This window comes from Phascolarctos cinereus, unplaced genomic scaffold (genome assembly GCF_003287225.1).
Source record: "Phascolarctos cinereus isolate Bilbo 61053 unplaced genomic scaffold, phaCin_HiC Scaffold_2;HRSCAF=192, whole genome shotgun sequence".
NCBI lineage: Eukaryota > Metazoa > Chordata > Mammalia > Diprotodontia > Phascolarctidae > Phascolarctos > Phascolarctos cinereus.
This window is the reverse complement of record NW_027555625.1, coordinates 176,124,068-176,149,000: the sequence shown is the minus strand read 5'-3', so window position 1 is coordinate 176,149,000 and position 24,933 is coordinate 176,124,068. Positions and strand designations below refer to the sequence as shown.

The 24,933-nt window shown below is 38.4% G+C and overlaps 2 long non-coding RNA genes across 2 annotated transcripts; one reads left to right on the top strand and one right to left on the bottom strand.

Moving 5' to 3' along the window:
• Window positions 1–1,471: 1,471 nt before the first annotated feature.
• On the bottom strand, window positions 1,472–4,606 carry LOC110207228 (uncharacterized). Its single transcript, XR_002324092.2, has 2 exons — window positions 4,424–4,606; window positions 1,472–1,706 (listed from the first exon to the last, which is right to left on the bottom strand). It is a non-coding gene; the product is annotated as an uncharacterized LOC110207228 (long non-coding RNA).
• LOC110207236 (uncharacterized) lies at window positions 4,481–24,924 on the top strand. The gene is made up of 2 exons (XR_002324093.1): window positions 4,481–4,553; window positions 24,780–24,924. It is a non-coding gene; the product is annotated as an uncharacterized LOC110207236 (long non-coding RNA).
• Window positions 24,925–24,933: the final 9 nt, after the last annotated feature.

Genomic DNA, 24,933 nt, shown 5'->3' with positions numbered 1-24,933 from the left:
TCTTAGAAAACACAGAAGAATGCAGCTTAAACTGTGGGGCCTCTGAAATAGGCCCTTTGTCCTTGAGGGGCTTCACACCTGTGCTGGGGACACCTCTCTACAATTTCTCAACAAGTTTTCCCCCCCATTCTGTGCATGGGAGTGGGGACAGTGGGGAGAAGAGGAAGGTAGGCTTTGTGCTGACCCATCTGGATTTAGTGTAGACCTTAAGAGGGGCCTACTATAGAGCAGCACATGTGCAGTGTATATAGTAGCAAGGCACTGAATGACTCTGAACCTTTGGAGCTATGGGTCCTTAAGCAAGTTACTTCCCTCTTGAAGCTTCTCCCAGTCTGGCTCCCATCTACTTTTCCAGACTTACTGGACTTCCATATTACTTCCTTTCAACAACTCCGTATTTCATCCAAATTAGCCTACTAATTAATCTGGTGACAAAGAAGTCAACAAATGGCTTCATGTCTATGAGAAAGTAAACACCCAGAAGGGAGAATTTTGCAGCTGAGTTAACAATCTGGTGCCAGCCAAAGGCTTTGCAGTCATGGGATGTAGTGTCCTCTATAAACCATCTCAATAGGGAAGTTCAGGATTTGGGCCTCCCTGATACTGTAGTCTTGGGCCACATCTAAGTCCTGATCAATCAGGGCTGTTTTGAATACCAACAGACAGACAAACCTAGCTCCCTCTGCCCACACAGCTTTATTCAACAGGACAGAGAAAAGTAGTCCCTCTTAATAAGTAATAATTAATTAGTTCGTAGTGATTGGCCTCATTTTCTTCATTTATCTGATAACAGTGTTGAGAAGATGATTTCTAAAATCTCTTCCAAGCCTAACATTGTTTGTCACTATATGTTAGCCTTCCCAGAGCACATTTATCTGAAAGACGAGTGGCATGCCTAGAAGGGAAAAGGCTTAAACTGAAGAAACGAATCTCTAAAGATAGGATTTCAAACATTTCAAGTACATGGGAGTAGGGAGGTGGACCAATATTTTAGCACAAAAGAGAGTTTTTTACGTTCCTCACATCACCAAACTAGACAATCACCTGTCACATACATGCATTTGTGATTCTGCCCTCAGGATGGGTGAAGGGATGGAAAACAGATTTACATGGGAAGGATTTATCTAAACCTGAGAATGATTAGAGAGTTGGGTCTATTGCAGAAACAGATAGGAAGCCATGAGAGGACCCTTCTACCCCACTGTGCACAAATGCACAAAAGAGAAAGGCTTAGTGTTCCCACCAACTTGTCATGCAGAAGTGAAAAGTTAACAAATGGCCTTAGGTCTTGACCAAGGTTGTATATTTAGTGAGTGGCAGAACCAGGACTGTGATCTGACCTTTGTGCCAGGCCATCATTTGCTCTTTGCATCTCCTAACTTTCCTCACCTAGACTACAATTCTCCCTTTTTCCTTTTTTCTACCACCCTGACCCCTTCTGCAGGAAGAAATAAAGAAATGGGACTCAGAAGAGGTCTGTGCTTTTTTATTCAAGGCAGTAACATTCCTGCTTGCACTTGGTGATGCTCCATGCAGAGATGGGGTTCTTCAGCACTCTTTGTGAGATGAACCAGTCACACAGCACTGCATGCCAGTAGGACAGATACCATCAATTGCCTTTTTGCAGGGTAATGATTTTGACCGACAGGTTGCAGGAGGGCACACACTACAGGAATACAGAGGTCTCCTTGGGATTCCAGTGTAACCTAAAGTACAGAAACATACATCATCTTTAGCTCAGAGAATGCCAACTCATTTGCTTGTTAGGATTTGAGAGCTGTGAGTCAAATATAAGTAAACCCCAGAAAGGCTTACCAAAATAATACCTTGCTTTTCCAGCATGGCTACTAGAGTCTGTCTCCTTTTTCTATCACTACAAAATATCCATTAGGAGACAGTTAAGCGATGCAGTGGATACAGGGAACAATTAGGCTTCTTTCCCCCAAGGATAATAAGAATACACTACTAGTTCAGAAATAACCCATATTTGCTGAGGACGATTGAGGGCTAGTTCTTAAAGTATTCCAGTTGGTGGGGATATTTGAGAGGAAAATGGCAGGAATAAACCATTTAGCCCCTTTCTCCCTAAGTCTTTTACCTCAGGACTCAGACTTATTACAATGGATTTTTTGTTCAGTCATTTTTCAGTCATGTAGTTTTTCATGACCCCATTTGGGGATTTCTTGACAAAGATACTGGAGTGGTTTGCCATTTCCTTCTCCATCTCATCTTACAGATGAGGAAAATAAGGCAAACAAGGGTTAAGTGACTTGTCCAGGGTCACACAGATACTAAATTTCTGAATGCAGTTTTAAACTCAAGAAGATGAGTCCTCCTGACTCCAGGCAAGCAACTGTATCACTATCCACTGCATCATTTAACTGTCTCCTAGGGGATATCTTTTTCTTTTAAATACAAGTTCAGAAGGTCCTTATATTCATATGTACTCAGGGCTATTTCCACCTATTGTGTTTTCAGGAGACAGCAAGGCATTGTCTGTACACAGGAAGGAGAGAGTAGGGAAAGGTTGTCTGGACAGATCCTAGACAAAAAATGTGGGGAGGTTAGCAAAGTTTTCTTTTTCTTTCTTTTCCCTCCCTCATCTTAATAATACTCACCCTTCCCAACACCCTCCATACTCTTTCTCTCTCCCTCTCTCTTTCACACACACACACACACACACACACACACACACACACACTCCATACTCTCTTCTACTCCATGTGTTGTAGAAAGGAACCATTTCTGAACAGATTAGGAAGTTGTACTGAAGAGATTAGGATTTGGAATCAGAAGACCTAGAATGAAAACTCAGCTCTGCCACTTACTAATTGTGTGATCTTGGGTAATTAATTTAATTTCTCGGGGCCTTGGTTTCCCTATATGTAAAATGAGGGGTGGGACATTGGAAGCTGTCTAGTTCAAAGGCAGCCACACAGCCTGAGCATGTGAGGAGCCAGCCTGGAGATCAGGTCCCAGAACGGAAGATGGTGAAAGCATGGGATGACATGAAGGCTTGGTAAGGAGTGAAATAGAGACCACTTGAAGCACTTCCAAGACAAAGGTGGCCTGATTTACTCTTTTTTTCCAAGCTAGCCCTTGCCGTAGTTAATTTATATTCATGGAAGAGTCCCTTTAATCTTTTCTGGAATTAGAGGACTTGGGTTCAAATTCCACCTCTCTGAAAATTACTACTTACATGACCTTGGGTCAGTCACTGAACTTCTGTGGGCCTCAGTTTTCTCCTCTTTCAATTGGCAGGTTTAGACTAGATGACCTTCCAGCTCTACATCTATGACCCTATGTTTTTTATCATTTTAAGCTAGATGAGTCCAAAGCCTTTATTTTACTGATAAGGTAAATGAGGGCCAGAGAGAAAAATTTGTCTAAAGTCACATAGCTAGTAAATAGTAGAGATAGGATTTCTACCCAGAGTCCTCTGATTTGGAGTCTGGTGCTCTTTCCACTGTAATATGCCACATTTGCCTTATTTGTTCCACCCACTAAATCTCCTCTGTTTTTGGTAAAGCAGCTATCTTCTCCAACCACATTTTTACTCAGTTATGATCATAAATTGTTAAAACTGAGGGGATGCTTACAGATCATCTATTCCAACTACTCTATTTAACTGATATGGAAACTGAGACTCAGAAAAAGAAAATGACTTTACTCAAGGCTACATCACAAATTTCATAGCAAGAGGATCAATACTGATAATAGCTGACATTTATACTGTCCTTTAAGTCTAACAAACACATTTAAATATATTGTCTCATTTGATCCTCTTAACCACCCTAGAGAACAGGTGCTACAGGCAATATTATCTCCATTTTATTGGTGAAAAAAACTGAAGCTCAGGGCAATGGACTGATTTGTCCATGATTCTGAGTTCAATATAAAGATGGAGAGACCCAAAATGATGAAATTCACATTAGGGAGTTTCAATATTCAGAGTGAAATTAAATTAGATTATTTACAGAAGTTCAGAGTTAGGGTGGAGATAGGAGGCTCTGTGAGAGTACATTAAAGAAAGAGAAGTTTCAGAACAACCATTGTGCAAAATGAGCCAGGTAATTGACAAGGGATGACTAAGATGTGTTGGCCGTTTCCATGACACTGAGGACAAATATAAGCAGCACATGGTAGTAACCAGGAGCTTTAGCGGCCAGTGCACTTCCACCCTCAAACCCCGAATTGTCCACTTTGAGGAGTGGGGAGTGGGCCTTTCCCCCAACTACAGGGTAGATGATCTCCAAGTCTCCTCCCATGATTGGTCTTCTCAGGAGGAATTCAATGGATGTCCCTTCCCAGGTACTCTCTACATCACAAAGACACTCTAGAGAATGAGTTCCTCCCCCCTACCCCGAGTTCCAAATGTTCTGGAAAGTCAACAGAGCCTGAGAATGTCTATCCTGGCTCTTACCTGATGTTGCCAGGGACAGGACAAAGACACCAATGAAGAGAAAATACAGGAATTTCATGGTAGAAGTGTGACTGCTGCCCCAGATCCCAAAGATATGAGAGTTAAGAGAGTTGCTGATATCTTAAGTGAGGTATGTAGAAAATCCTTGAATTTATAGAGCTGTTATCTCCCCACAAAAGCAGAAGTAATGTAATACCACTCAAGACTTTCTGACACTCATAAACCACACCCCTGGCAAACCAAGAAATTAGCAAATGCCCATTTGACCACTTCACCAAACCTAGGACCACAAATATAACTCAGCATCAAAATTTCACAGAATCTCAGTCTTGTCAGGGACCTCATAGGGCTTTTAATACAATCCATCACATGAGCAGGAATCATATCTACTGAATACTTACTATCGGACAAGTGTTTGTCCAGCTCTTGTTTGAAGACCTTCAATAAGGGTAAACCAAATGTATAGTCTTAAATTGGGGGAGATTATTTTTTAATCTTAAAAGGTCAATTTATGTGAATAATATGTTGCTTAGGGGAAGAAAGTCAAAGGCAAATTAAAATATTCCCAATATTTCTGCCTTTGTCTTTATTATTCCTTCCTAGGACAGCTGTTATAACTAGTCTCCCTGCTCTCTACTCTGTTCTCTACATCTATCCATTCTGCACACAATTATTAGATTAGGTTTCTTAAAGGACAGAGTAGGGAGGGGAAGAGAAGATAGAAAGGAGAGAGAACTCTGTATTTTTAACACTTGGAGCTCCCTTCCAGGTCTAAATGAAACATCTGGCTACTGCACTGGACATCATCACCACTCCCCTTCCTTTCCTCCTCCCCCCTCAAAGCCCCTTCTCATCTACTAGTCCCTGTGTTCTCTTTGACCAGCTACTTTGCATAGTCCCAAGCCCCAGTCATTCAGCAAACTCCATTGGCTGAAATATATCCATTATAGATATATTGCAATGTGTGTGTGTGTGTGTGTGTACATACAGACATAGATATAGATATAGATAGATATAGATAGAGTATATGATAGCATTTGAGAGGTTCATGCCCCCCCCCCAGGATTGAAGTACAGGACAGGTTCATCTAGAATGAATTGATGGATTCAAGCATTCTTTAAGTCAAGTTGGCAAAGATTTATTATAATGCTAATATGGAGGGCAGAGCTCCTTAAGGAATTTTGCCATGGTTGGCAGAGCTCTCTAGGGAACTTGCAACCTAACAGGAATGATGCTAAAGCTTATATAGGAAAAGTAGTAGTGGATTGTGTATCAAGTATGCTAATTAAGTGATAACATACTACATTAGTCACGGTTGTTATTTACTACTGGAAACCAGGGAGGAGGTTCCTAAGGAGTGTATTTTTATTATGTTATATCTGTGACAAGATAGCTTCTGGAGTTGATGTTGATAACTTGACCTCTGGATCACACACGATAACTATGGGAATCAGTACATGATAGTTTTGTTGATACAAGACTGTCTTGTTCATACAAGGGCAATTCTACAGAGGTCAGCTTGTTCTTGTAGCAGGGAGAGATAGTGAGATAGTTACCTCACTGGGTCTACTCCTGAGTTATTTCCAGAGATAGGGTCTTTGGCCTGGGGATAGTGTTTTGAGGCTAAGGAGAAATATGACCTTGGAAGTGAGGTACAGGCACCCAAGTATCCCATCAGCATATAAATATATATACTGTGGGAGCGGGGTATATATTTAGTCCCTGGAAGCTACATTTCCAGGAAAAGTGACATAATTTTATTTGCTATCCACAATGTCTAGTCCCTTCTGATTCTTTTAAAAGGAAGTATTCAAGATGTACAAGATGTGCATTAAAAAATAGATTTCTGAGTAGTGTACAAGCCTTTGACTTCTTTCATTTTGTTAATCCTGTTTTTCCCAACTGGGGGGGGGGGAATGGGGAGTTTGGGGAAGGGTGTCATTTTCTCTTCTGCTCACCTTCTCATTAAAGACATCAAGAATCAAGATATATGTTGATTTAGTCGGGGTTAGAGATTCTTGTCAAGTTCTACATAGAAATTTTCTATTTCTTCATCCTCTAAAACAGATGTTGGGACATAAGCTGCCAAACATAGAGGCCTTCTTTGGTTTTTAAAGCTCTTAACAGCTTGACCCTAAACTATCTTTCCATTCTTATTATATATTACTCCCTTCTCAGTCTCAACAGATCAGCCAAACTGTTCTTCTCCCTATTCATCACCCATAGCACTCAATCTCCCATCGCCATGTCCCCCATGCTTAGACTGTACTTCCTCCTCACTTTGACCTCATAGAATCCTTCACTTCCTTCAAGACTTAGCTCAAGCACCAGCTTCCACAGTAAAACTTTTCTGTTTCCTTAACTGATGGCAATCTCCCTAGCTACATTGTGTTTGGCTACCTTCAGTTTGCTTTATATTTGTTCTTTATGTGTTTATTCAATATATATTTATATATGTGTTTGTTGTCTCCCCCCAGTAGACTATAAACTACTTCAGAGTGGAAATCATTTCAAATTTTGTCTTTGTATACCCAGAGTCAGGACTGGGACATCTTAAGAACTTAATAAAAAACGTGTTGATTAGTCAATTGTTTAATTTAATATCTTCATTGTGGTCTTTTTGCTTACACTTGTTATGGTCACTTCAAGGGCAATTGACCAAAGATTACATGAAATTATATTTCTTGTTGCTTTGGGCACATAATGAAACCATCTCTTAATTCATCTTTTTTCAGGATATATACACATACACATACATACATACATACATATACATATACATACAGTATGTATGTATATAAATATATGTAGCATATATATGCCTACTATGTGTATATATGTGTGTATATGTATGTATTGTATATGTATATTGTGTGTATGTGTATGTATATCCAGTCCCACTTCCACCTGATGGTAAAAGAACAGAAAAGAGGGCAGAGGATGCTATAATCACACAATTCATAGACCCTCTAATTAATATACATATATATATATGATATATAACACATAAATATGTCTATGTATATATGTGTGTACATGGAAGTATATGTGTATACACACAGTATATATGTACAATATATATACTGTGTGCATATAGTGTGCATAATATATGTACATATGTATATATGTACATGTACGTGTTTGTATGTACATGTGTGTATGTGTGTGTGTGTGTTTATATAAACATACCCATTTGTGTATGTGTGTGTTGTGTGTATATTAATTGTGTTGTTGTGGTTCTCACCTAGACCCTTTTCCCAGCCCCTTCCCAGGTCACCCAAAGTTACTTTAGTGCATGTAAGATCCACCCTGCCCCCATTTAAATGCTGAGACTTTCTCATGCCCAAAAGGCTGAGACTTTTCATGCCCACTCATCCTTACAGGAGTCACCTATGGTTTATTCCTAATAAACTTTTTCCTCTGGCTGAAAGAAGATTTGGGTTGAATTCATTCAAGCAGGGCCCATGTCGTAATCCTGGGGTCCTAGCACCCCTAAACCTCTAGACCTCATCACAATTGCAAGTCAATTGGATTTAAGAGAGGGAGGGCTGTGCAAAGTCACCAGCCTCACTTTCTCCTCGGGAGCCATTATGGGTCCAGTGGCCAGATATAGATCAGGACAACTGGAGGTGGCCCAGGATACAGTAGGAGACCTTGGCCTTTTTAAGCTAAAGTATTTCAGGGTTCTTACTTTGACTAAGGAAGGCAGCACCCATTCAGTGATTAAGGTCCTTTAAGAAGTGAGGCAAGGGATGGACCCTTTAATAACAAAAAAAAAAAAAATCAAACTGGGAGGGGAAGACCCTCAGGGTTTCTGGCCAAAAGAGAAATAATTGCTATTTACACTCACTCTGATCCATCAGGGCCCAAACAAAAATCTTTAAGTTGTGCTTGGGTGGGGACCTATTATTGGCCAATCAATGAGAACCAAATCACCCTGGGTTTCAGACATGGTCTTTAGGGGAAAAATCTAGTTAGTAAACCTCAAGATATCTAGGTAGGTTTGAGTCTTCCAAATTTACCTTCCTTTGGGCAGAGCACCCTCAGGTAATGGCATGATATCCCACGTGTAGAGAAGAGAGGAGCTGAGTATATTAATTAGAGAGTAATTAATAATAAGAGGACTTGACTTGAGATTTCCAGTGCAGATCAGCACCAACTTAGAGAGTTGCCTGGAACACCAAGAAGTTAAGTGACTTGCCCAGAGTCACATAGAGTCAGTATGTGTCAGAGAGACAAGTCTTGAGACTATATCTCCGGGGCTTTGAGGCCAACTCTCTGTCCACTACTCCACAATTTGATCTTTACAACAATTCTGTAGGGGATTCAGGGCAAGTATTTGTATTGTGTCCATTTTATAGATGAGGAAGTCACAGTTCAGAGATGACATAGCTTGCCAAAGTTCACCTAGAACCTGGCGCCAATGAGACTAGAAGCCATATTTCCTGGTTCTAAACTCAACACTGTTTCTCAGTACCACCTTCCCTCTCCATAACCTTCTGAGTTTAGGAATAAGGAACCAGAAAATATATCTGTATCTAGCACAGTGCAAAGAAAGTAACAGTTTCCCTTTTGAAGCATCATTTAAACTACTTTAAACTAATAATGCGCAATGCCCAACCCATACCAGGTCTGCCCAGGGAATTACTACAACTCACTGGCAAGAGACACCCTAGCTAACGTTACTCTAGCCACAGTTTGATCACTTCACTAAGCTACCTGATCCCCTTCCCAACAATCATCCAGTGAGTGATTACCATTATTTCACCTACAAGGGAACCTAAGAAGTTTGAGTGAAAATCCTTGAAGATCTGTGAAGAGTTAACTACTGAAGAGCTAATTAAGTATGTCAAGTCAGTGATAATAAATATTAGCTCGTTGTGTCAAGAACCTTATTAAAAATAGTGTGTGAATTTTATTTTCCATTACAAAATACCTCCTTCAGAGATTAGTGGACTCTTCTTACCTTCTCTTTGTTTCTTTTCCTCAACTTCTCTTTCTCCCCCCTCACTAACTTTTTTCCTTCATGAAATTCTCTCTCCTCCTGTCTTGCATTTCTCTTCCCTCTCTTTCTCACTTTGAATCCCAATTCTGTTGCTTACTAGCTATGCAACCTTAAACTCTCATTGTCCTCATCTGTAAAATGGAAGGGTTGGACTAGATCTCTATTAGGTCCCTTCCAGCTCTCAGTCTATGATCCTAAGGTCTTTGAGGCATAAAGCTTTTCTCCCTTCCTCTGCTCCATCTTTCCCTCTTCCCTTTTCTCATTTCTCCATACCTGTCCCACTTTGATCTCCACCTTTCTCCGTCCACCATTCATTACTGGAATTAGAAAGACATCTATGAATGTTTTTCATTGCATTCTTGTGTTTTTTAATGCAAATTCACTCCCTGTTGTCCTTAATTTAAAAAAAATGTAACTTGAATGTTTTATTTTATTCTTTTAAAAAATAACTGAACCTCTCACTGAACTGAACTAACATTGAACCTCTCACAAATTAAATATAACTGGTTTTTTTATGTGTGTATAGCCATTGAATTGTTTTTTCTATGTGTCAGCATCTCCTGAAGAAAAATATTTCCTTGCTGCTGACTGAGATGCTGCTTCTCTCACTTCTCCTTTGCTCAGTCCTACCCCACAAACTGTTTCTTGTTTCCCTGGCATGTTCTCTGGTCAGATTTTACAGCCTGTCTCCTGTGTATTCCCTTCAACTCTTGCAACCAACTGACAGTTAATTTTGTAACCCTCCTTTACCCCCAACTTCCCACTGGAAGCATTGCCCCCAGTTCCTACACCAGCAACTGCTGACTTTCTGTCCTGAAATCTTTGAATGAAAAGAGTCATTAAAACTTTCCATTATATGAAAATTGATTATCATCATTGCTTGGGGGCTTCATTACCTAGACCTTCCTTTCTGACCTTCTTTTCTTTAAAGGTCATTTTGTTCTGACACATGTCATCTATAGAACCTGTATGGAGAACCATTCTAACCTTAACCTCTGGACACCACAAACAATACAGAACCATGGCTGACAGAGGCTCAGAAGTTTTTGTGAGCATTCCAAGAAATGGCATGTGTAGAAGCATCATGTCCCAAAGAGATTTACCCACATTTACTATGAGGACTCCTCTGGCAGCAGAGGTCTTTCAGCACAAACCCTATCTCAGCCAACTGCTCCCTGCCTGGGGCTATTGGTATTGTTTTCCTGCTGCCCATCTCTCAATCTCTCTCTCTCTCTCTCTCTCTCTCTCTCTCTCTCTCTCTCTCTCTCTCTCTCTCTCTCTCTCTCTCTCTCTCTCTCTCTCTCCTCAAACTCCCTCCCCATAATGATGACCTTAGCCTCAGAGAATAAATAGGTGGAAATTGAAGACAGGCATCTTCATTTGATGTATGTATTTTCTCACTTGATAGAACACAAACCCCTGATGGGCAGAATGTTTTATTTTTGTCTTTGTGTGTGATTGTCTAGCACAGTGTCTGGCTCATAGAAATGACTTCCTAAATGTTTGTTAATTGATAGATTTATTGATTAAAGACCATCTTCTTAACAGTAAGAATTATCCCAAAAAGAAATGGGTTACCTTAAAATGTAGAGTTTCCTTTCACTTCCTTAAAAGCCTTCAAGGAAAGACTGCTTTTGTCAGGGATTTTACTGAAGGAATCTTTGTTCTGGTTTAAGTTGTCACTAAATGGTAGCTGAAGTAGCAACTAATTCTGACATTCTGTTATTCTTTTTGCACCAAGTACAGGTCAAGAGAAAAAGTCGTATGTGCCAATCGTAAATATCAGATTAGATATTAGAACTTCCTGTTTGCATAGTTAGAGGAAGGGCACAGGTTCATGAGAAACCATCAGGTCCATAAGGGTAAGAGAATTAGGGTCTTTATGCCTCAAAGATCATCGGATGGTAGGTGTAGAACTGGAAAGGACCTAAAAGTTATCTAGTCCAACCATTTCATTTTACAGATGAGGACAATGGGATTTCAAGGAGTTAAAGATCACCCTGCTAGTAAATTACAAAGATGAGATTCAAACCCAGGCCATGTAACTCCAAATATAATGCTACCTTACAAGGGCACATCATGCAGAGACCTCAGAAGATGCAATTAGCATCCCCTTGTCATGGCATTAGTAAAAGGTTGGTAAGTTGGGGCAGCTAGGTGGTGCAGTGGATACAGCACTGGCCCTGAAGTCAGGAGGACATGAGTTCAAATCTGGTCTCAGACCAAACATTTAACACACACTAGCTGCGTGACCCTGGGAAAGTCATTTAACCCCAATTGCCAAAAAATTAAAAAACAAAAAGTCAATCACTCAAGGAGGGTTGTTTTTGTTTTAGCATCCTTGCCTCATTCTTTACTCTACTCCCTATAGAAAGAATTCCTTTAATCTCCTATCACCCTCATTACTCACCAAAATTTCCATGTGAGATTTGGTTCCCTAAACCCAAAATAGGCTGTGGATGTAGTGATGTGGAAAAAAATAGGTATTCAATGAAAATACTTACTAATTATGTGACTCTAAGTAAGCCATTTATTTTGCTTCAGTTTACTTCAGTTTCCTTATCTGTAACTTAGTAACACCTCCCTCGCAGGGTTTTTATGAAAATAAAATGAGAAAATATTTGTAATGCATTTTGTAAAACTTAAAGTACTGTATAAATGCTAGCTATTAATATTATCAGGATCTAAACACAGGTCTTCTGACTCCAAGACCAGCCAACCACCTTTCCTTGATCTCATATTTCTTTACCTAACAGAATTTCATGCATTTTTTCAGGTGTCATATAAATTAATTGTCTATTGTATCTTTCAATATTAATTTATTATTAATATTAATGAAATTTCCCTGTTTATCCCTTTTTGTTATCACTTCACCCAGTTCTGTAAAATATCCCTTCAATAATTTGATTAGTATAGCATTAAAGCTATATTAACATCAGTAAGCGTCATTTTTATTACATTTGCATGGTCTAGTCATGAGCAATGAATACTCTTCCAGCTTTGTAATTGAATCAGTGCAAGTATTTTTCATGCTTTGGTAGATTGATCCCCAAATGCTTAATGTATTTTGTAGTTATTTGGCATAGGATTTCCCTTTTGTTGTAGATACGGCTCTAAAGCTAGTACCCTCGTAGTTCAAATTCAACACTGGGATATGACATTCTCAAGTCACTAAACATTTAACAATGAAGGGAGTTTACTTTGCTTTAAAATAGCCAGGATATGACAAGAGGATAGGACCCCCGTCTCCATCTGGAAATGTTTCTAGTCGGTCAGACACCACTAAGTCTAAGAAGCTCAGAGTCCACATGACTGTGGCCAGGACACTGAATTAGGGAAACTAGGGCCAATCATGTTTCATGGGAAGAGGAAATTTCTCCAGGAAAGCTAAGAGAGAAGCTGGAACCAAAAAAGGTTGTGTGGTGATTGTCTGTGGGGAAGAAACTATGTCAGTGAAGCCTGAGCCATCAGCGAGAGGAAAATGCTGGTCCTATCATATACCACCCCTCGATATAGCAAAGTCCTAAGAATTTTCTAGACGATATTTCCACCATTTAAGTGCTAATAGGGTTTTTACTGTACAATATTCCCATTGTGAATAGTATTAAGCAAAGTTGAAAAGCAAAACAAAAATGAAGACCAAGTCCCAAGTTGTTTACTAAATAGTTTTCTCAGGATGGACTGTAATAAGTGGGAGTGGAGGGGGGAGGGGAGAGAGTAGAGGAAGGGAAAAAAAAAACACAAACAAAATGTAGAGAACAAAAGCCAGAAATTCTAGGCTTTTCCTCCAGCCCTTCAGAAGGATCAAATTTCACATCTTTTACTCCTCCTCACATATAATATTTTTAAAATTTAATTTTAAAAAATAAAAAAATTTAAAATGTACAAAAAGTACAGAAAGGAGTACAAAAGTCAGAAATCCTAAGCCTTTCCCTCCTCCTCCAAAAAGATGAAGTCTCAAAGTCTCACAATCTGTTTGTTATGGGTGATGTCACATCTTTGCAGTCCACAGTAGGTCTCTTAATGCAAAGTGGTAATGATGAACCAGAGTATCATCAAAGGCATCAGAGCCTAGTAATGATGATTATACCTCCAAGATGCCCTGATGTGAGATAGTGATGAACATCAGGGCCTCTTCAAAGATGCTATGGTAGAGTCATAATTTCTTTATCCTAAATCAAAGCCATCTGTAGCAATGTGATTAAGAGATCATTAGCTCTTACAAGCAACCTATCCCAGGATCTAAATTAATAGAGACTCTCCCTGTATAGCCACCCACTTAGTATTCCCTGGAACACCTGTCAAAACTTCCCCACCCTAAAGAAACAGTTTAAGCTCCCTTCAGTTGGTACATGTCTCTTCCCCTGGAGGGGTTCAGACCTTCTTTCCATTCCCATGGTTCTGGGGGACCATGGGGTAGAATTATTGGGAAGTGTTCTACTTTATAAAGACATGGGGGAACAATCATACCATACTGGTCTTTCAGAGGTGGACAATCTTATTGGAAGGAACAGCATAATTGGACAGAATAATTGCTTCATCCTTTGTTGAGGGATCATATATCATCCTGAGCCCACTGCAGTGTCATCAAAGCCTTCTTGTCCCAACTGGCAATGGACCCACTCCCCAAGCTCTGCCATGCTTGTAAGGGTATCAGTTTGCTTATTCAGTTCAGCTGAGGGTGTAGGATGTTTCTAATGGGTAATAACTAGCCCTACAAATAATTTTATACAGTGGAGGAATCAGCAAAATTCTACCATTAGTCCTCACCCCAAAGGGGAGAGCCTTTGATTGTCCAGTCCTGTCCCTCCTAGGGTTCAGACCACTCTGCCAGACTCACAGGAACTGCCCAGGAATCAATGTAGATAAAGATCTTGTCTGCCTCACCTCTCAAGGACCTCTCAAATGCCAAAGTTTAGTTTGTAGCCCAGCCCAGTAAGAAGGACTTGCCAGGACCCCCATCCCTCAGAGTATCCCGTTACGGGAGTAGTGATGCTAAAGTTCAGTTTTGTATGCCTGTCTCATAGTGTAATTTAAAACTCACATTTGTAAAACATAAGCATCTAGAAGGTAAGATCTCTCTCTCTTTCTCTCTCTCTCTTTTTTTCTTTCCTTTTTTCTCTTTCTCTATCTCTGAAACCCTGTGAATTTGTACATTCCCCAATTTTTTTCTTTCTTTCTTTCCTTCCTTTCTTCCTTCCTTTCTTCCTTTAGTTGACCTGTGGCTTCGTTGGTATAAGAAGTTACCAGTGAATAAATAATTCCCTCTGCTTAAGCTGTTCACATGCCACTGCTCAGGAGCTTATAGTTTCAGAGAGTTGAGGTGGGGTTGGGGTGTAGAAGAGGGACAATGACTTACTCAGGGTCAAATAGCCAGTATATATAAGCGGCAAAACTTGAACCTAGGACTTCCTGACTCCAATATCAGCCATTTATTCACTATCCTACCCGTAACGTAATAGGCTTGTAGTAAATAAATGCACGTTGAATTACCTATATAGTACTTTATGGTTTACAAAGTGCTTTTACAAGTATGTTAATTCACTCCTTTTGATCGTCATGACAACTCAGTGAAGGAGGAAGGCAAGCAGTCAGATTGCAAACATCCATCCATGCCACATAAGGTCTGTCCAAGGAATTATTTCCATCCAACTTACAGTAAGGACCTTATGGTAATATTGCTTTTGCCATATGCCAATCTCTCCACTACAGCTTCTCTCTACTTCCATCAATGATCCATTTAGTGGTTATAGTTATCCCATCCAGAAGGGAGTTGATAGAGTTGATATTTTGACAAGAAGTCTTAAAAATTTTTGTGGTAGTTAATTTCTAAAAAGTTAATAAGAATTTCAAGAGCCAGTGGTAAAGAGAATGAGCTGTGACAAGCACCTGACTAAAGATCAGTGAGTGAAGTTTACCTCTCATCATAAAACACCTATCTCAGAGGCTACTAGACATCCATTTCCTTCTTTGTCTTTCTTTTCCTCACATTTTTCCTTTTCCCCAGTCACTTTTTTTCTCTTCTCCCATTCTCTTCTCTTCAATTGACCATTACATGGAAGAGTAGTATATCCATCAATATAATTGTTTTATTTCTTTAATGCAGATTTGTGTCCCCATTGCCCTTAATTTTGAAAGCATGTGTATATTTCCTTTGTACATTTCATTTATTTTTTAAAAGCCCTCTCTCCCTCCAATACTGAACATCATTCAAATTAAATTTAAATGACTTTTATTTGTATGTAGCCCATGAATTACTTTTTCTGTATATCTATGACCGGTTTAGAGAAAAATAATGGTTACTAGTTTCTGAGATGCTGGTTCTCTCACTTCCTCTTTGCTCAATTCTAAACCACAAACTGTTCCTGGTTTCCATGGCATATGTTTTAGCCAAAATTCCGAGTCTGGCTCTCTGTATTACTTTAAATATTCCTCTTACAACCAATTGGCTGTTAATTACGCAAACTTCCTTTACCCCCAACTTCCTACTAAGAGTATTGCCCTAAGTTCCTGCGTCAGCACCTGCTGACTTAATGTCCTTAAACTTTGAATAAAAACTGCCATTGAAACCATTCATTATATGAAGCTGAATTATTTTATTGACATGGTTGTGGGATTTCATTACTTGGATCTTCTCTCTGTTATCCTGTCACATATCATCTACATGTCCTGTTTGAAGAATCACTCCCATCTCAACTTTTAGCCATCACCAAATAACAGAGTTATATGCTGACAGAAGTTCAGAACTATTGCTTTCTACACTCTCAGTTTCATAAACCCATTTTGAAGATCCCTAGAAATTCTATGTAGAAGCTTCATGACCTAAAGTTCATAAACCTGGAAATGAAACAAATAATATTAATGGAAGGGGAAAAGGTTAAAATAGTATAAACATGCTTTAAAAGAAGACTGATTCCCAGATTGATGTTTTGGAAAGGCAAACTAGGCCATTTTTGTCTCAGTTCTTACCTAGCCTTTAATCACTGAATTGGCATTGCCTCAGACAAACTGAGACCTGGGAAAGTCCTTAGCTTCAAAGGCCAAGGTCTCCCACTACATCCTGGGCCCTTACCAATTGTCTTGACCTATGTCGTGCTGTTAGAGTCTGATGTCTCTGAAAGAGAAAGTGAGGCTTATGACTTTGCACATCAGTGCCTCACTTAAATCCAATTCACTTTCAAGTCAAGATATCACCCTCCTGTTGTCATTGGTCCTCTTCAAGAAGGAAGAATGACAATTGCAGACACTTTGGAGGACCAAAGGTCATAAAAGCTTGATGAATTGGAATAAGTATAGACACGTTTCCCAGATTCATATGGTTTCTAGTCCTCTGGTCTTGAAAACATTTGCTGAGCCTTCTGGTACATATACATGGAAAGACAGAGGCAAAAGAAGGGAAAGGAAAAGCCATTCTGGACTCCATGGTTGTCTTTCCAGTAACGAGTAGGATAGACATCCTGCTCCAGTGATTTCAGGCAAAGGTAAACAGAAGCAAGAATTCCAAGAGTGGACATAAAATGTTGGCCTGACTGGTGGAGCTCTAAAATACAGTTGTAGAGGAAATGAGATCACTCTTTGACAAAGTTTAAGTATGGTAGCAGTTTGTAAGATGATTTGTGATTATGTGAAAATTGTGAAATTATACTAGGAATAATCTATACTGAAGTTACAAGGCAAAGCCCCATTTATCTTTTTGAATAGCTATGGGGAGAAGGAGAGCTACTGGTCTGGGAACAATTTGCTGCCTTCCTTTACTTAATATTTGTTCATTACTCATCTTTTATATGATAATTTAAAAGTACTAAATTCTTGGTCCAAGAAAGACTAAACTTAATGGTTTCTAGGTAGAATCAAAACCTGGTAATCCAAGGAAAACCAACCTGGCCAAGGTTATCAAGCATATTGGACAAGACTGCTGGGGTAGGAGACAGGAGAGTCAGCACTACGGGACAGTGTCCACCCTGGAGTCAGGAGAGAGCTAGGTGGTATGGTGGATACAGTGTTGGACCTGGAGTCAGGAAGATTCATCTTTACGAGTTCAAATCTGGCCTTAGATACTCCCTAGCAGTGTGACTCTAGGCAAACCTTACCCTTTCAGTGTAAATAGCAAAAATGTTTTCGGAAGAAAAAAAGATTGGAAGCTTCCTTAATAGAACAAAAAAAAATCTTGAAAACTGGAAGCTTCCTTAATAGGCCCTAAAACTTTTGTTCCATTTAGCATTGGTGCTATGATTAACAGTTTTTCTCAATATCTCTATTAAGCAGTTTGTTAATCTAAAGTCTGAACCCATAAATTTAGATATGGAGCAATAAGAGATTTTGGTACAAGTCTGTATCTATGTAAAGAAGCTTTTGGTATCCTACTCTTTAATACACTTGAAAGACTCACATGCTTTACTATTGTATGTGTATGTGGTCTTTTCACTGTGGTGATAGTGGCTGCTGTAGCTCTTTGGAACCTCATTGATTCTATCAATGTGTAGTCCATGAGTAATAAGGGAAAATGCACAGTTGTACTGAAGCCTGAAACTGCCTACAACTTGATACATTCTATTCTGTTTGGAGGTTTGGCATTTAACACATACCCCATGTGTGTATTTGCATCATTTGGCTTAGGCAGCAGTGGGTATGCAGGAGTTACCTTTTTCAGTTGGTCCATCTCTATACACCAAAGAGCATGAAAAATGAAGAGGTATTCAATACCAGTATTAATATTCATCTATCTTTGCTATAAATTCTGCTCAGGAATTCCACCAGAGTTGAGAGAATTTTATGACCCATGTACAATGGAACTGATGAACAGGTTTGAGTCAAAAATCAAAAGAATGAAAAAAAAGAAGAAAATATGAAACACCTCATCAGAAAAACAACTGATCTGAAGATAAGGAGAAAAGAACATATCAAAGAAAAATAATACAAGAATAGTCAGACTGCCTGAAAATTATGATAAAAAGAGTCTTGATACAATATTACAATAAATTATCAAGGAATATTGTCCTGAAGTTCATAGGGCAAGGGAGCAGATAGAAGTAAAGCAGAGGAATGAGTAAGGATATGAATAGGGTGGGGAGGATAGTGAGGAAAAATAGAAGGAAGAAAATATACAACAAGTAATTATAGCTTAGAATGTGAATGGAATGAATTTGCCCATAAAATGGAAAGTGATAGCAGATTAAAAATTTGAATTCAACAATATGTTGCTTTCAGGAAATGCTATAAGAATGAGAAATACACACAAACATAAAAAAAAGGTCAGGAGTAGAATTTATTACATAAGACAAGTGGAGTAGTAATCATGTTTTCAGACAAAGTTAAAGCTAAAATAGATTTAATCAAAAGAAAAAATAGGGAAACTTCATTATGTGTCAGCCATATGACTCAATATTATTTTAGACCATTTAAAATGACTATACAGTATGAAATATTTAAGTGTATACCTGCCAAAACTGACACAGGAACTATATAAATATAAACATAAAATACTTTTTCTACAAATAAATTTATATCTAAATAATTGAAGTAATATTTATTATTCATGGGTAGGTAAAGCCCATATAATAAAAAAAAACAATTTTACCTAATTAATCTATTTATGTAATGCCATCACAATTAAATTACTTTTAAAAAATCTTACTGAGTTAGAAAAAATAATAATAACAAAGTTCATTTAAAAGAACAAAAGGTCAGTAACTTTAAAGAATGTGGGGAGAAAGATGTAAAGAAAGCAGATCCAGTAGTATCAGACCTTAAACCATATTATAAGGTGAGAGCATTGTTGAAGTGTAAAATGGATAATTTCAATTATTTTAAAATAAATTTTTCTTGTATAAATGAATCTTATACAGCCAAGAATAGAAGGAATGTAGGAAATTGAGAAAAAACTTTCATATACAATTCCTCAGATAGAATGGGATTGGAATGGAATATTGCTGTAGTGTAGGAAATGATGAGTTAGTTGATTTGGAAAAACATGGAAAGACTTGGACTTATGAAACAAGATGCTACCCACCTTCAAAGAAACAGAAGACATGTAGAAATTAGCATAGTATGGTCTTGCACATGTGTATGAGTATATATATATATATATATATATATATATATATATATATATATATATATATATATATATATATATATATATATATATGTGTGTGTGTGTGTGTGTGTGTGTGTGTGTGTGTGTGTGTGTTTATAGATATCTATGTACATGTATAATATATGGGTATGTATATGTGTGGGTACGTATCTACACTTAATTGTAGCCTTCTTGGGTGATGGGTAAAGGGGAAGTGGGAAAATATGAAGCAAAAGGTGCACAACAGAGAACAAAAGAAAATCTACAAGAAAGCGAAGAAAAGCTGGACAGCTTTGAAAAGAATGTCTAGTATTTATTATATAGATTTTCTTGAAATGGAAATGTATTGCTTTATATTGAATCCTCTCATGTTCTTCTGTGTACATGGCAATTTTTTTCTTTTCTTATTGTATACTTAAGTTTAAAATAAATTTAAAAACTTAAAAAATAAAAGAATTAAATAATGGCAAAAGAAAAGAAAAGAAAATTGCCTGTTCATATCTTTTGATCATTTATCAATTGGGGAATGGTTTTGTTCTCATAAATTTGAATGTGTTTCCAATACATGTAGGAAATGAGACCTTCATTGGAGAAATTTATTAAAAATTTTCCCACTTACCTGCTTCTCATCAATTTTAGCTACATTGGTTTTGTTTCCAAAGCACATTTTTTGTGTGTGTGTGAGGCAGTTGGGGTTAAGTGACTTGCCCAGGGTCACACAGCTAGTAAGTTTCAAGTATCTGAGGCTGGATTTGAACTCAGGTCCTCCTGACTCCAAGGCTGGAGCTCTATCTACTGTGCCACCTAGCTGCCCCACAGCATCTTTTTAAAAAAAAAAAAGAAGAAGAAGAAGAAGTAAAATACATTTTAGTTCTTCACAATTTTGCCCTATAGATGTAATCATCCATCCACCTGGACCAGTTAGAGTCATCTTCTGCCATCTTGCCTAATCCTTTCATAATACTTCATCTGGATGGTCAATAATACACATTCAGATGTTAAAAGGAACTGTATGATCCCTAAACCTCTCCATTCACCCATTTGTCACCACCTTTAGATACAGAAATATTTAAGACCCTATTCTTCCCTTTCAACAAACAGATCTGACATCTGATATGGAAACGGGAGGAGGGTAGAAGGAAAAAATGTCCCTAAGTTCAGTTACTTTGGAGAGACAGAACATTTATCATACATTAGCATGAGTGAGAAGTGCCTGTTCTGAGGAAAAGGTTAAATGGAACAGTGAAGAGAACACTGAATTTAGAGTCAGAGAACCTGGGTTTGAATCCCAGTTCTGTCACTTACTACCTATGTAGCCTTATCCAGGTTACTTCTCTGGATCTTAGTTAACTCATCTATAAAATAAGGTGGTAGGCCACTTAATCCTAATTGCCTAAAATAAATAAATAAAATAAAATAAGGTAGTAGGACCAGATGACTTCTGAGGTCCCTTCTAGCCCATTTCATGAAATGGATCCATGAAATCTAAATCCATGGAAGATTTAGAGTCCAAAAACTTAAATCCCAGCTTTTTATTACCTACATGACCTTGAACAAATCACTAAGTGATAGTTTCATCACCTCAAAAATGACAGGCTGGTGTTAGTTTCTTTATCTAGAAAATGAGTGGTTTGACTCAACTAGATAATGTTACTTTAAGGTCTATCCCAATTCAAATTTATGATTCTATGTGACTGAACAGAGGCATTCAGATGTGTATGAACCCTAAGTAAGCCTCAGGACCTTTATTGGACACACTTACTTTAAGCTCGTTGAGGACAGGGACTGTCTTTTTTCATCTTTGTATCCCCAGCACTTAACACAGTGCCTGGCACATAATATTATGCTTAATATATGTTTATTGATTGATTGACTGATTGATTGATATCTGCTACACTTATTATCTTATATTGCTTCTTATATAGACATTTGTGAACATGTCTAATTATTATTATTATTAATGACAAAAATAGCTAGCATTTATATAGCTTTACTTAGTATTTTATATATTTATATAAATTTATAAAGTGCCTTAAAGTTTGCAAATCTCTTTATAAATATTATCTCATTCAATCCTCACAGCAATGTTTGGAGGTAGGTACACTTAACCTGTGCCTGCCTGTTTTCTCATCCATAAAATAGAATAATAATAGCACTTATCTCCCATAGTTGTATAAGCATAAAGCAAGATAATAGTTATAAAATGTTTTGCAAACTTTAAAGCACTATATAAATTCTAGATATTGTTATTATCCTAAAGATGAGGAAACTAAGGCACAGAAGGTTAAGTGATTTGCCCAGGGTCATAAAGTCAGTAAGTATCCAAGGCTGGATTTGAATTCAGGTCTTCTTGACTCCAAATCCAGCACTTCACTATGCCACCTAACCAACTCTTTTTTCCACACCATCTAAAATAGCATCTTGGACAAAGATAGTCATCGATATTTTATGAATGAATGTAAATAGCTCATCTTTAAAAGAATATGCATTCAGGTGGGAGGAAGTGATCAAGCCTACCCTGGACCTCCCACACTTAACAGCCTAGAACACGTACCCTTAGCTTTTTTTAACTCTGGAAGGATTCAAGAAGTGGATTTCAAATGCCTTCAAGGAGCATGGAACAGAATTGGAGCATTTCCCCATTTTTATTTCACATGATAAACACCGCCTCCAACAAAGGGCAGGACCATAGTCACAAATGTTATCATCAATGCCACTTCTTACTGTACAAAAGAAAGAGTTGCTTAGGTCAGGAGGCCCTGAGCCATGCCCTTGATCTTCTAAAGCAGGACCTCAGTGATATCCATCTCTAAGGACTAACATACTAAAACTACAGATGTGGTTCAGATGCTGCATGTACATCTCCTTTCCATGCTTGTAATCATCTACTTGCATAAAGTTTGTGCATGATCTATTCTCAAATAAATGGTAATTTAGGAGAGCAGAGTACTTGGAGAGGATTTGGGTTCTGAATTAAATTCTCAAGAATAGGGGTAAAGTGTTGGGATAGACAGCTGTATCTCTGAGGCTGATTCAGAAGGAACCCCTAGCCCTCATCTGGTGCCCACCATGGCAGCAAGTCTAGCCTTTTGTCACACTGCTCTAGCATTCTTTCTTGGCGTATATTCATTCCTCAAAAGAAATCTTAGGGGCAGCTAGGTGGTGCAATGGATAGAGCACCAGCCCTGGACTCAGGAGGATCTGAGTTCAAATCTGGCCTCAGACACATAACGCTTACTATTGTGTGACCCTGGGCAAGTCACTTAACCCCATTGCCTAGCCCAGAAAAAAATTTTTTTTTAATTTAAAAAAAGAAATCTTGTTCCCAGTGACTCTGGTGCTAATCCTGATGAGCTGGTTAGCGCTAGTAGTGAGAGGACATAAGCAGGACTAACAGTAAAAGAATCAGAGAGTGGGATTCAGCCTGGACCTGGAAGGTTTTCTCATACCACTTTACCACCAGGGTGCCTGATGGGGAGAAGAGTGTCAGAACTGCAGTGTGGCTAATCTCCAGGAGTAGACTGTCATAGCAGCAGGAATGGCAGTCCCACAGTGAGCATCAGAAACTGTTTTTTGTTGTTGTTGTTGTTGCTACTATCTGTGGGTTTTCAGGGTAGGGTCAAGTGTGTCCAGTAATGAATGGACCCTTCCAAGGAGACAGGGTAAGTTACGATAACTACTGCCTTAGACTGAAGTACAATAAATCTGAATTGCTAGCTAGCAGTGACCTCTGCAAAGAAAGAAGATGAAACGACCAGAAGGTCAATAGAGGGGATGGAGATGTGACTGAGCCCCTGCCTTCCTGAGCAGAAGTAGGAGATTCAAGACAAGGTAGAGAGTATCATCCTCAAGAAAAACTGAGAAAGCAAGGAGGTCAGAGAGAAGCGAAATCTGTTCACATTGGATTGATAAGATAAGCTGTGCTAATATGAGAGCCTTAATTTTGGAATAATGGGATAGAAGTTGACTAACACATTCCTGTAAATAAGGCAGACTTGGAAAGAGTCCTGCTATTGAGAAATACTATGGTATCTATCAAGTACATTGTCTGTATAATACCATATCAAACAATATATTACCATAATATCAATATTAAAGTATAATAATATAGTACTTCAAAGAGTCATGCTTACTTAAAGGCAAGCAAACATTGATATTGATAAAATATTGATATGTATATGGTAGTCCACTACTCAAGAAGCTCCATGGCTCCCTATTTTCCCTAGGACAAAATACAATAACCTCCTCAAGTAGATTGCAAACTATCTATGCCTTGACAGACAGTTTTCATGAGCTGTGAGGGCAGAAAAATTCAATATTCATATGGACTATTTGTGCCCAACCTGTGGTAGAGCCTTTCAAGATCATATCGGTCTGATCACCCATAGCCAAACACATTGTACTTTGATTTCAACATAGTGATGTCATTTAGTTCCTCTTCAAAAATGAAGGACAACAGCCATTCAATTATTTTATTAAATCTTGTTAATTCTACCTTCTAATCCATCTCTCAATCTCCTCTCCAGTCATGTGGCCATCACCCTATTCAGTCCCTGATCACCTCTTAACTACAGTATTGCAATAGTCTCTTAACTGGTCTCCCTATATCATCCTTTTCCCCTCTGAAATCCATCCTCTCCATAGCTGCAAATTTGATATTGCCAAGCACAGATTTTATCATATCAGTCTCTTAAGGGCTCCAGAAGCTCCAGAGCCTTCCCTCTACTTCTAGAATAAAATTTAAACTCCTTTAATGGCAATTAAAACTCTTCAAAACACTGAGTCCAGTCTGCCTTTCCAAGAATATTGTATGTTACTTCCCTTTCCACACTCTATATTCCAACCTAACTAACCTACTTCCTATTCCCCAAGTATAACATCCTACCTCCATCTCTATAACTTTGCATGGGATCTCCCCTACTTGGAGTTTTCTCCTTCTTCAGGAGCACTTTAAAGAATCCTTGGCTTTCTATAAGATTCATCTCAAGGTCTCCCTCCTGTATGAGCCCTACCCTGATCCCCACAATCTTCCCCTTCCCAGTATCTTACATACTTTTTGTGTATATTCTGTATTTACTTTGGGGGGTATGTGTGGTTTCCTCCCAATAGGATGCAAGCCCCTTAAGAGTCAGAATTGCTTCGTTTTTGTCTTGTGTCCCTGGTACCTAGCAGAGTATCCAGCACATAGTAGACATCTAAAAAATGTATATTGAATGAATGAATGTTAAGTACATTAGAAAAGAACTATGTTTCAAGTCAAGACATCTTGGTTTCAGGTTCCAGCTTCAATAACTGTAAGTAGGAGGAGAAGAGAGAAGAATCAAGCCTTTTTCCAGCCTTCCTTTTGAGACAGCATTTATGCATTTTCAGTTAAGTGGAAAATAGCAGTGAAGCAATGAAGGCCATCCACTGAGAGAGGTATGTTTTAAA